The sequence below is a fragment of the Bactrocera oleae genome, chromosome 3 (assembly GCF_042242935.1).
Source record: "Bactrocera oleae isolate idBacOlea1 chromosome 3, idBacOlea1, whole genome shotgun sequence".
In the NCBI taxonomy this organism is placed as follows: Eukaryota; Metazoa; Arthropoda; class Insecta; order Diptera; family Tephritidae; genus Bactrocera; species Bactrocera oleae.
In genome coordinates this window covers 82,846,005-82,857,448 of record NC_091537.1, presented here as the reverse complement: position 1 = coordinate 82,857,448, position 11,444 = coordinate 82,846,005, and the positions used below count along the sequence as shown (strand labels likewise).

Sequence of the window (11,444 nt, the reverse complement as noted above, 5' to 3'; positions counted from 1 at the left end):
CAGGTTCAGAACCATTTAGGTTACAGAACCATTTAGGATAAAAAGGGTTTTTCGAGCAATGTTTAGCTCATGGGGAATCGAAACAACGCTTACATGACGGTCGGACTCGAGGATTTCTCTTATTTTATTGCCATCTGCCGGAATTTCTTTTATCTGATATTGATCATCAGTGTAGCTCTGCGCTGAACAGATTTCTGCTGTGAGGGTTAAAAAGACGATCCTATTAGGTATCTGACTTGGACAGTTGAGAACGCCAGTGCGTTATGGAGCCTATCTAAAATTTTAATAGACGGTTAATGTCAATTTCCGCTATGTCTCATAGTTCGCCGAAGATATGATTGCCAAACTGCTCAGTCTTACAATAGCTGTACAAAGGAGGAGAAAGTACCTCAATTTTTCCACCTCAGCTTCTTCCATACAACATTGACAGTTTGCGTCCAACAAGATTTTTAGAACAATATTACCGCTTGAATGTTTATTGGACAATGTAAAGTAAAAGCTCCTACAATCGCAGCAAGTTGAACTTTGTAAGTAAGTAGTTCAGTAGGTCACCTGCTTCTTACTCTAGGCCAAAGGGACCTCACAGTCGCACATACTCTGGTCGTCGACCAATGCTTGCTAAGGGCTTCATAGGTTCAGTCCTAGTATGCGAGATGACAGCAGAGATCTAACACACGTTCTCACTCCGATGTGAGCAGGGCGGGTTACCTAGATCTTGCTGGATCCTTGGCTTTGCAGTTTCCTGCCATTCAGCTATGACCAGTCACCCAAACGATTCGAATAATTAAGTAGTTAAATGCTATTTATAGTGAAGATAGATACTCCTCAACTGAGGCTGAGGAGCTGTACCTTTACTACCCCCTTAAAAGCAGCGACTTCTGATTGAAAAACACTACATGGTTTGGTAATCTAAACCTAGGGTTTACGGAGGGCTCCTTATAGAAAACTCCCCGCCAACTTCACTCCAAGCTTCGACTTCCGTCCACATATTCCCCGTTGGTATATGAGCGGAGAAAAAGCCACCAGAAGTGGCCTTTGCTACGCAGTGGTCAAAGTTGATGTCGAGAAAGGTGCCTACCACAACTTCCTTGCGCATAAAGCCTCCGTCCCAGTCATAATACTACAGCTTGCAAATCAGTGTCGGCCAAACTGTCTTTTTCTGTAGGCATGCTGTACCCATAACCCTTTACACATCGTTATTCTGATTCTAATTTACAAGTGCATGAGTCTCTACAACGTTTTCAACAGAAACGAGAATAGGCTAATGGGTCTGAAGTGTTTGGCAACGAGAGTTTTTTTCCGGCCTCTTCAAGCCTTAGGCACACGGCCTATTCTAACACAGTTCAATAAGATAGGGTACAGCCAGCCGCATGACATCTTGACCATCCGAAGCTCCTCCAGTGGCATTTTTTCAGCAGCATAGTTCAACAGAATGTGGGCATCCAGCAGTAGCTTCAACGACTCCTTACTGCTCACGATCAATCCACCAGCAGCATTTCTTAGATATCCCAGCGTCTAAATCTTGAGGACTAATGCTGAGCGAACTGCGGCGTAATAAGTATAAGTACGGTAATCGAATCTGACGTTTCGTCAAGTTTCCAAAATTCCAAAATCATATTTTCACACATTTTCCACTTTATCATGTTGTTTTTGTGATAATGTCAACAACACGCCGATTGACCGAACACTTACAAATGTCTATACATTAAAATTGTGGTGTTAATAGATAATACTACAACAACCACAGCAACGCTTTAAGTAATTGAATTGTACAACTATACAACTATAACAACAACATTAATAGTGTGAGAAGCATATAGCAAATACTTAGTCTTGGCCGTCGGTGGTGGCTATCACTAACGCTACTTAACAGGTGACACTGCTGGTGCCGGTAGCGACACTGATGACAAATTTTTTGTTTGTCACCACGCTGACAGCGAAATGCTTTTATTCAAGAGCCGTTAACTGCGGGTGCGCAGCACACAGAAGCCGTCGAGCCACAACGGGGAGAGGGTTTTTTTTATTCAAATTTTTATTTTTATTTTTTTGTGCATGTTTTTCCCTAGAAGGTTCAAATGCAACGGTAAAAGTGCGCGTGATGACTTATTTGCTTTAATATATATGTACATATGTACATACTTATTGATATATACATATATGTATGTATGTGTATACTCACTTTAAACATTTTATTCATTCGTCAATATGTTTGCTCTTATGAACTTATGCTATTTTTGTCGCCACTACAACTGTTATTGTTTGCCTTTGTTGTTGCGTTTTTTGTAGACTTATTTTGTTGTGCCAATTCTTTGCCAAACACGTCGAACGGAAGTCGATCGAACACTTTGGTGCACATTTCCGTTAAAGCCATTGGTGATCGCTTAAAAAAGAATTGAGGTTAACTACGGTTTTACAAAGTCCACAGACTTACTAAAATACTGAGCTTTGTACTTGATGCCGTTTTTTTTTTTAAATTGCTTTTTGGCGACTGCAAATAATTTACTAATTTGTGCTAAGTCTCCATATTTGGTGGAAAGAAAGTGCTGGGTCGAAAAATAAATGCTGAAAGGCTCTTATTGTATGGTTAGAACTTTGATGAGATCCAAAAATAATAGCTTGACTTCTATCTATGGAAGCTTCTAGTAAATGCTTCATAGATACTCGTACTATTCCTAGTATAACTTTATAGGATTCCAAAAAAATATAATAAACCAAAAGTTAGTTTAGATTTGATTTAATTATCTACAACTTTTGGAAACAGACTTGATGTCAGAGTTTCGTGCGCTTTTTCGTGTGAAAAATCGTCGGAGTGCTTGATTTTAGTTCGTTCGGATATGGCGCGAAGTTTTTAGTCATCTCCAATTGTGGAATATCGTCAAGATTCCAAAGGCACTCTCCAAAAATATGATAGATATTCGTAGTATCTTCTAGTATAACTTTATTGGTGTGCCACAACATATAATCAACCAAAAGTTAGGTTAGTTTTGACTTAATTATCTACCACTACAAGAAACATTCTAAACAGTTCACATACCAGAACTTCGTACGTGTTTTAAATTGAAAACGCTTGAATTATTTTAGGCATCCCCAATTGCCGAATATCATTCTTTCTCTCTCTCAGACTCTTAAGACACTCTGTAAAAATATGAGTCGGAGTTCGTTCAATCATTTCTCAGATTTGTTGTTTTCGGTGTAGATGTTAATCTTAAATTTACAAGATAACAATATAAAGAGGGGGCTCGGCTATGTTTAGATTACATCGAGGAACTTTCTTGCACTGAGAATTAACAGCTAATATAAAGCTTTTTAGTTAATAATTGCTAGTTCGAAATGCTCGCTCGCTTCATTATATTATAAATAAGTTCCTGAAAGGGTGTGGACATGCTTTTGAAAATTTAGACGAAGACGCAGAAGAATTGTCATGCGGTTTAAGCACAGTCCAAACAATTGGTCGGACTTTGAGATAGCACTGAACTCTGAAAGTCTCAAAACTATCTTGAGATCTTAATTTCAGTATTCTAAAATATTAAACAGCATTTAGAACAGGTGATATTGGTTTATTAGCTCTATTAAATTATGTTATCACAATTTTGTGGTCAATTATCTAAGTTCCAGCTTTATTAGTTCATTTGGCATAAATTGCTTGAGAATCAAATCATAATGAGAAATAGAGAGTTTTCACTATATACTTGTAGGGATGAGTTATATTCCCAACAAATCACTCTCAAAGTTCTCTTTTTCAAGTTCTGAAATACAGTAATTCCTAACGGCATAACAATCTAAGGTGGCGTGTGGAAACGTGAAAAGGCTCTGAAAAATGGTTCCAGAGATCCGTACTACTATCTTAGAGTCGAAAGATTTCGCAAATTATTTACCTAGACCGCGCTTTAAAGCAATATATTGAATGGATTACACAAAAACTTGTAGAATAGCAGACGTTTTTAATCGAGATATTAGTCTTTTTATACCCTCAACTGGTGATATTGTGTTTCCCATAAAGTTTGTAATACTCACATCGCACATTGTAAAGCATATATTATATATAAATGATCAGCGTGGTGAACTGAGTCGATTTAGTCCATTTTCACCCCAAGAAAATGCTAATTTCTCGAAACCGCCATTATTGGACAACTATAGTAATTAGCGTCCATAGTTTGAGCAAAATTACGATAAGTATTTAGCATCTTCGGTTTATTCATCTCTCGCCAAATTTTTTACTATGTGCCAAATTTTGGCACATATACTCGTACGTACATATACTCGTACATATACCCACGTTTCAGCCTCCGAACCTGATCAATGTCATATCGGATAACTGATAGGTTACGCTGCTTCGATAGCACATAATCAGCAATTGAGAAATACACCAATATGAATAGAGTGTTACCTAATATGAAGAAATCCGCTGGGCATAGTGAAAAAAGGTAAGAATAAAGCCTCAATGTGAAACCATTTAAAGATCTACAAATGTACCTCTACGCATGGGAAAGGATCAATGGCTTGCTGATTATGTAAACAAAAGGTATACAAAAACAATAAAAATAAAAAAGGCAGTTAGCTGTGAATGAGGTGCAAAAGGCCGTTTTGGCGGGCGGACAGGTACGCAAATATATAAGTTTAATGGCTAAAAGTAAATAGAAGATTTACGAAATTGCAACAAAGAGTAAAGTGAAGATGATTTCGTAGGAAATACTGGATAGAGGGTTGTGTGTGCATAGGATAATGTAATGCAATTTGGACTCATAAATATTTTGGTTTGAAAAGTAAAAAAATATTCTTCACTCGATTTTACTATCAATAAAGGTACATACATATATACATGCTACATATACGTATACATGTGTAGGCTTCAACTATGCACCGCAAACTACAAATTTTCCTCTACTTGTGTTGAAAATTCTCCTCTCCAGCATTTTCCATACATTTAATGTTGATTTTTCATCGGCCTCTCTCACTGCCTGGCTCTCACTCTCTGTATACCTGTTGCAACACCTTTATATTAATTCGCCGCTTGAATATTTCTCGCTATTCTGTATCTTTCTAAAGCTTTTTCGCCGTCATGCATCTCCAAGCGCGTCCTCAGTTTTTCTGGCTAGAAATTCCTATCGTTTTTCTTAACTAATTATCACTATACTCTATTCTATAATTCTCTGTTGTCAATATAGATGGCGTTGATGCTTGAAAACGTCTTACAACTATTAGATAACGCAACTATGTTATATACTTTTTAACCCTTAAGTTCGTTTACATATGATATTACCTTTGTCACATAAAGTCCAATCTTTAGTGTCTCAAGTTTTTCTTTCCACATTTGAGCTAGTTTGGAGAATCTCTTCTCTTTCTACAAAGAAAGTTGGTCTGAACACCCTTAAAAATTGACGGTTATTTAATCTTGTCAAATATACGTCATTGAGAACAAAATATTTATCTCTTCGTTGAGAATTTTATTTCTCTGAAGTGATAGTCCTTAAATAGTCACTGAATTCAGTTAGTTAAAAATACTTCTTCGTGAGAAAATCTTTATTTAATTATAATTATATTTATTGGATTTGAGAAAAGAAAATAATGAAAACTTAGTCATAGTAATTGATTATATTTGGAACCCTTTTACAGAAATAAAATATTTTATAATTTTTACAGATGTAACATTAATAAGATTGGGCTTGTTAACAGAATCTTAAAGTAATCATAAAGTAATTGCAATGTAATGAGCATTTTCTTGCTCTAATGACATATTGCTTAAAAAGTGATTGAAGTACTATCTAGTTAATTCTACTGGCTGCGAGAGATTATTTGTCATTATAATTACGCAAATTCACCAGTGAAAAAAGGCAAATATAGTATTGATTGTACTTGGAACAGTTGTACCAAAATAAAACATTTTATGCTATGTTATTATTTAAAGATGTAACATTACTAAAATTTAATTTGTTACCAAAATGTTAAAGTAATCAAAAAGTAATTGGAATGTAATGATTAAAATTGTAATTGCTTTAAATGATTACTATTAAAGATATATCAAAAAAAGATACAATAGTAATAAAGTGTGTAATTAAAAAGAATCATTATTAATTAACGATGTTATGTATATGATTAATTTATCATTTATCTATGTTTATATATTCGTTTATACTTGGAACAGTTTTACCGTAATAAGATTTGTTACAAAAATTCTTTAAGTAATTATAAAGTAATTGAAATATATCTAAAGTAGTAATAAAGTGTTTAATTAATTAAAATTAACCATTACTCAATAAACATTACTCATAAACATGTTTAAAATATCATTTATGTGTGTTTACATTTTTTTGTATACTTTGAACAGTTTTATCGAAATAATTCATTATATGTATGTATATTTTAAAGAGGTAATGATACATTTTTATAACTAACTTTATTTTTAATTTTCATCTATATCATTTACTATGTCTTTATATTTACCATCATCTTAATTTTTAAGCGGCACACATAGTGTAAAAAACACATCGATTCCTATCAATTCGATAGGTTTTATACCTTCAGAAGTAACATATTAGAATTTATATCAATATCTTAAATATGTAGTTTTTGAGATACAGCCTTCTAAAGTATAGCTGCTTAATAAAACCAGTTTCATAATTTTTTTTTCAAAAGTTTTGCTCTCGAAATATGTATAAATATTCGATTAATTAATTATTTTTAAATAATTATTTTTTTTTAAATAATTAATACAATAGTGTTTTTGAATTCCCAAAACTCGTCGTTTTTTAAGCTGAGAGACTAGGTGCGTTCCTTAATTATGTAAACTTTACTCTTATCTTTATCTAGATCTGTACCTTACTTTTATTTTTAATTTTATATATACCTATATCCCTAGCTCTATTTCTATCTTTCTCTGTATCTTTATCTCTATCTCTATTTCTATCTCTATCTCTATGTATCTCTACCTTTACCTCTATTTCTATCTTTATGTATCTCTATCTCAATCTATCTCTATCTTTATTTTTATCTTTATATTTATCTTTTTTTTTCTTCATCTTCATCTCATCTTTATCCTGCGGTCATAGAACACTAATTCTGCTATGTCGGTACTTTTTCATTTCTTAAACTCTGTTATGTGTTAACGTTAAATTAACTCTTGCTGGCATCACTGTCCGCCACGCGTACTTGGCAAAGTCGAACGGCGAAAAGGCGAAGACGAAAGCAAAAACAAATATAAAGAAAACAGAAAAGTGCCTCTAGCCAGCAGTACATACCACACATATCTATGCGCATACATACGAGTACAACCAAATAAACTTCTTCAGGTGTTTGTGTGTGTTGGTGTGTGAGAGTGTGCGAGCCTGCATAGCACAATTTAGTTGTTGTTTAGCGGCTTATAGCCCATATTTGTACGTTTGTATGTTTTTGTTGTTTTTGCCGTGACTTGGCTGCCAGCACCGTGGCTATGTGATGAAGTCGGGTTTTCGTGGTTTCTTGGTCGCTTGTCTTGGACAAGTCGGCCGGCTACTTGTTTGCCGCTGCTGCTCGTTACACGCTTGGTAATTCAGATTTTTCTCAAGCCAGTTTAGTGTGTGTTTGGCCTTCGTGTGGTTAGGTACAGTAAACGGATACGGCATTAAATGTTCACTATTTATTGCTAAGAAATTTTTTTTTCTGTTATAAAAAGATTTTAATGCCTGATTGATTAGTTGACTTTTGAGCTGATGTGTTACTGTTAATAATTTTACTTTAATTTAATAATCTCAAAGACAAATTGCAGTGAATTACCGGTTTACTTTGGTAGTAATGGACAAAGAACTGCTTTAAACGGATTGTGCTGTATGCAGAATTGAAAAATAAAGAAAAAAAAAAATACCATACGAGTCTTTACACCCGAAATAGGCGAAGGAGTGCGCGCGAATAGAGTGAAATTTTTTCCTTGCAAATTTTCAAAGTGTTCGTGCGCGTTTGTTTGTGGCAAATTTTTGAAAGCGCGTTCGTTACGTGAGTCTTTCGTTTTTTGCTTTTGGACACTGGAAAGCGTTTAACGGAAAAGCAGTGAGCTTGCTTCGATTTTTTTTTACATTTTCCATTAAAGTTATACAAAAACAATAATAAAAAAATTTTAAGTGACTTCCTTAATTAAAAAAAAATAAAGGAAAATTAATTTAACCCTTACCAAACCACAAAAAAACCACATCAACAGCAGCAACTCCATTTTGCAAAGTGAAAAAATGAAAAAAATTCACATAAAAAGTAGAATGCAAAGTGTGTGTGTAATCAAACAAAAGGCACGAAAGTGTTGTATAAAAGAATTGGTGTGCTAAAGAATCAGCAGAAGAAGTGTTTGCGTTCGAAAGCAAAGCAAAATATGCAAAGGCATAAAGAAATTTTGCAATGCAAAAGTGTAAATGCAATTGCCGATAGGCCAACAAGTGGCAGGAGGTAAAAAAAAATTGTTGCTTTTGTTGGATATAGTCAAATGCTTTGCGGTTGCCGCGGCTCAAGTAATGCTGCAATCAAGTGGCTGATTTTCTAATCCATGCACACATTGCCCTCTATGTCGTTGTGTGTGTTGCAAGTGGCGCATATGGCACATAGCAGCAATATTAAATACATATTTATAATTTGATATGTATCTGCCGTGGATATGCTGATATTGAAACTGTAATGCGCCGGTGTGGGTGGATTGCGCATCATTTGCACTTGCAACTACTTGCCAATCAAATTGTAATCGATGCCGTGTAAATATGTCTGTTGTATGTAGGCATTGGAGTCTTTCGAGGAACGGCAATATTTCTATATAGCTTATTGATTGGCAGGCTAAATAGTTAGAAAATACCAAAACATTAGTGACAATTACATATAGATTACTTTCTGATTACATAAAATTAAAATTTTTTTCCTAACTGCATTAAGTTTATAAATAAATTAAAATTAATACATAAAATATTTTATTACTTGGAATACTAAATAGCTAGAAAATAAAAATTATATAACAATATTTTGAATAAGATTGCCTAAGTAATTTAAAATCACTTTGATATTTGACGTTTTGAAACTATAAATCAATTTCCTTTTCAGTAATGATTACAGTAATCACTAGAAGAAATGCTGGCGTATGGGCTGTTGTAGTAATCAAAACTTAAATTTTTATAATTTTAAATGAAACAGCATTTTTAAACTTTTTGACATTCAAATATATTTTGATAAGTAATGATTACAGTAATCATTATAAGAAATATATACATACTGGCTATAGTTATTGTGCAAATGAATCAGTATTTTTAAAGGTTTCAGCATTTGAAATGTAAATAGTTTTTTACAAGTAATGATTACAGTTTGTATTATAAGAAATGCTAGCAAACTGGCTATAGTAATTATACAAATGAAACAGCATTTTAAACTTTACGGTATTTAAAATGTAATTATTTTTTTTATAAGTATTGATAATAGCAATCATTATAAAAGTAATTGGATTACTGCTTTTATTTTATAATCATTATATAGCTTTAAAAAAAAATAACATCAAAACATAATCAAAATTATATATACTTTCATTAGTTCTTACACATTTAAATACATCAAATTAGTGCAACTACTTTAAAATACAGAATGCTCTAATTCTACTTACATTAATTAACACATTTATTCTTAAACTTTTTGTGAACTTTTGAGTAATTGCGAAAGCAAAATAAAAGCAATTTCAAAATTTTATTTTAATCTAGATTTTATGATATTCATTATTTATGTATATCCTAGTAAATTTAAAATTTTTAAAATGGATAACAATGTGCTATTTAATTTTTTGTTATTATTTTGAATACGTGTTTAGTTACTTTTTACATAGTGGTCAATAATTGAAATAACTGAAAATAATTAGAAAGTGATCATATTATACTTGAAGCAGTTTTACTGAAATAAAAAATTTGATATCCTTAAAAGATTACTAAATTGCAAAAATCCTAAAGTAATAATTAAGTTATTGGAAGACAATGATTATAATCATGCTTATTTTATGTGATTACATTTGAAGGTATAATATAAAAAAGAAGTTAAAGCAGTCATAAAGTGTGTAATTACAAAGTAATCATACTCAAAAACGGGTTATATGTATGATTACAATATAGATTACATTTTTTTAAAATTTGTTTACTACGTGCTACCATAGAGCCATTTTTGTTCGTTTAAAATATTTAAACTTAAGGTAATCATAAAGTAATCGAAATGTAATTTTTAATTCAATAAAAGCTATGACTTAAAAAATAAAGTAGGCATAATGTGTGTAATTGCAAAGTAATCATTATTCAGTTATCACATTACATGTATACGATTACAATATCAATTATGTATTTTTAAATATTTTACCTTTCACGTGCTACCATACATATTCATACGTATACAATTTTTAAACTTTAAACCGATTTCCGCTAAGAAGTATTTAAATACTTACTTACTTAAGCGCATTAATAAATTCCTAAAATATTAAGCATCTCATTTCTTGGAAAAAATTAGTGGAATTTAGCACTCCAGCATATCAGCCAAATATACCTGCAGCGATTCGATAAAAGCACAATCGAACAAACGTATAAATATTTGCACTTCGCACTATTTATTCCCTCACTCCTTTGCTTTATCAAGAGACTATGACCGTCACGCCATAATAATATGTGATGATATGCTATATTCTGTATTTATGTATATACATACATATATATGCTTCTATTGGCATCTAATCCATATAAAAGGAAAATAGGAGAAACAAGACTTTGGCATGAAATTAAAGTGTGGAATAAAAAAGTCAGCAAAACAAGCAAATATATGTACATACACATACTCAGAAGAGACAAATACTGAACACTGCTCGCCAAAGTATTGAAAAGCGGTCAGGGAGTGGTGTTGGTGCTGCGGTGGCATGAAGTTATAAAAATATTGTAGCTTTTTTTTTTTTTTCAATATTAATAATTCAAATGGCCAAGCGGCTAATGGCCGCCAATCGAATTAAGAAAGCAAAACTTGTCGCATGAATAATTAATGAAAAAATAATGTTTGAACTTATAAACGTTTTTAAACACATTGCGTTTGTAAGCGTGGAAGAGTATGAGGTATGCGTTAGGGAATGCAAAAGACGTGTCACGAGGCGTTGGTCGAGTATTACAACAAAGAAAGAAACAATAAAAAAGTCATGCCTTTCGAGCAAGTGCCTAAAATGGTTGGCTGTTCTATTTTTCTGTGATATTTTTTCTATGTGAAATATTTGTGTTGCTGTTGTTGTTGGTTTTATGCATAATTTGTGGTTATATTTATGCTAATATTGCGTATATTTGAGACTTGAACATTTCTCCTTTTGGTGGCAATTAGTTATAATTAAAAAACAAAGAAAAAACAAAAAAAAATTAAGATTAAAAAAAAAAATAAAATTTTATTAAAAAATAAAATTTAAAGATTAATTTTACAAATTTTTTAATAAAATCTTTTTAGCA

At 32.5% G+C, this 11,444-nt stretch overlaps 1 protein-coding gene across 3 annotated transcripts in view; it reads left to right on the top strand.

Moving 5' to 3' along the window:
• The first annotated feature begins 7,449 nt into the window (after nucleotides 1-7,449).
• uif (sushi, von Willebrand factor type A, EGF and pentraxin domain-containing protein uif) overlaps nucleotides 7,450-11,444 on the top strand; it is an 89,878-nt gene continuing 85,883 nt past the window's right edge. The window contains exon 1 of one of the 3 annotated variants that reach the window (XM_014247168.3): nucleotides 7,450-8,019. The gene's annotated coding sequence lies outside the window, so the exon portion shown is untranslated. The remainder of the gene's footprint in view (nucleotides 8,020-11,444) is intronic. The other 2 variants (XM_036370533.2, XM_014247173.3) reach the window with 2 other exon arrangements.